General features: G+C 45.1%; 1 pseudogene; it reads left to right on the top strand.

The window, feature by feature from the left end:
• Positions 1-1013: 1013 nt before the first annotated feature.
• Positions 1014-2133, top strand: LOC102477008 (poly(rC)-binding protein 2 pseudogene; annotated as a pseudogene).
• The last annotated feature ends 19 nt before the right edge of the window (positions 2134-2152 follow it).

The following is a 2152-nucleotide window of genomic DNA, read 5'->3' on the forward strand; positions in this document are numbered from 1 at the left end:
TCCGCGTGGGGGGGGGGGGGAAACACCAAAAAGATAGAGAAAATAACAAAAAAACACGAGGATCATATATGAGAAAAACTAGATTCCATTGAACGTCCAAACATCTGAATAATTAGTATCCCAGAAGGTGAAGAGAGTAATAAGGGCATTGAAAGTTTATTCTATGAAATACTGGAAGAAATTTTCCCAAATCTAGAAAAGCACTCAAAACATCCAGACTCAAGAGATACAAAGGACACCAAATAGATCAACTCAAGATCTTTCCCAAGGAACATCTTAGTCAGACTGGCCAAGACCACAGATAAGGACAAGATACTAAAACTGGCAAGAGAGAAACAGCAAGTGACTTATAAAGGTCAATCCATCAGGCTAGCACCAGAAAGTTTAATGGAGACAATGCAAGCAAAGAAGAATGGGAAGACATATTGAAAGCATTAAGAGAGAAAAAAAATTAAAACCAAGATTATTATATCCTGCAAAATTATCCTTCATATGGAAAAAAAAAAGATTAAAATCTCAGATAAAAGAAACCTAAAAGAATTAGTCAACACCAGACCAGCCCTTCAAGAAACTCTGAGGAGAGTACTGTTCCAGGATAACTAAACAATGAACAGCCAGAAATAAAGGAATGAAAGACAACCAAGACAATAGCCAACTTAAATGTCAGGACAGGTCCAGAAATATCAATAATAACATTGAATATTAACAGATTAAATTATCCAATCAAGAGACACAGACTGGCTGAATGGATAAAAAAGAAAACCAAAAACTCTCTAGCTGTTGCCTAAAAGAAACACATCTCATAGATAAAGACATACAGGGACAAGCAGTTGGCATAATGGCTATGCTGCTGGACTCCCATGATCCTGGTTCAAGTCCCAGACCCAGTGGCTTAAAAATCACACTGGGCGCCAGACCAGCAGAGGCAGCAGCCGGAGCAGCAGCAACCTGTGCCCTCTCCCGCCCACCCTCCGCTGCCCTCCCCCCCCCCCGGGGAGGTCGGGAGTTTTTTTTTTTTTTTTCCCCTCTCTGATTTTGGTCATGTTTACATTTTAGTTTTTGGCTTTCACCCCCACCAGTGACCAAAGACTTGACCACTCAAAGTCCAGCTCCCCAGAACACTGCTAGACATGGACACCGGTGTGATTGAAGGTGGATTAAATGTCACTCTCACCATCCGGCTACTTATGCACGGCAAGGAAGTTGGCAGTATCATCAGAAAGAGAGGAGAATCAGTTAAGAAGATGCGTGAAGAGAGTGGTGCATGTATCAACATCTCAGAAGGGAATTGTCCTGAGAGAATAATCACTTTGGCTGGACCTACTAATGCCATCTTCAACGCTTTTGCTATGATCATTGACAAACTGGAAGAGGACATTAGCAGCTCTATGACCAATAGCACAGCTGCCAGTAGAGCCCCAGTCCACCTCAGGCGGGGGGGGCTCTCTCATTGGAAAAGGTGGTTGCAAGATCAAGGAAATTCGAGAGAGTACAGGGGCTCAGGTCCACATGGCAGGAGATATGCTCCCCAACTCTACTGAGCGGGCCATCACTATTGCTGGCATTCCGCCATCCATCATTGAGTGCGTCAAACAGATCTGCATGGTTATGTTGGAGTCCCCCCGAAGGGCATGATCATCCTGTACCGGCCCAAGCTGTCCAGTTCTCCAGCCATCTTTGCAGGTGGTCAGGCCTGTACCATTCAAGGACAGTATGCCATTCCACAGCCAGATTTGACCAAGCTGCAGTCTCATTTTCCTAGGACGCATGGCAACACCGGATTCAGTGGCATTGAATCCAGCTCTCCAGAGGTGAAAGGCTATTGGGGTTTGGATGCATCTGCTCAGACTACTTCTCATGAACTCGCCATTCCAAATGATTTGATTGGCTGCATCATCGGGCATCAAGGCGCCAAAATCAATGAGATCCGTCAGCTGTCTGGGGCTCAGATCAAAATTGTGAACCCAGTGGAAGGATCTACTGATAGGCAGGTTCCCATCACTGGATCTGCTGCCAGCATTAGCCTGGCTCAATATCTAATCAATGTCAGGCTTTCCTCGGAGACGGGTGGCATGGGGAGCAGCTAGAACAAAGCAGATTCATCCATAATCCCTTTATGCTGTTCACGACACCCCATGATCCATCTGTGTAG

This window comes from Tupaia chinensis, unplaced genomic scaffold (assembly GCF_000334495.1).
Source record: "Tupaia chinensis unplaced genomic scaffold, TupChi_1.0 Scaffold143370_1, whole genome shotgun sequence".
NCBI classification, from domain to species: Eukaryota; Metazoa; Chordata; class Mammalia; order Scandentia; family Tupaiidae; genus Tupaia; species Tupaia belangeri.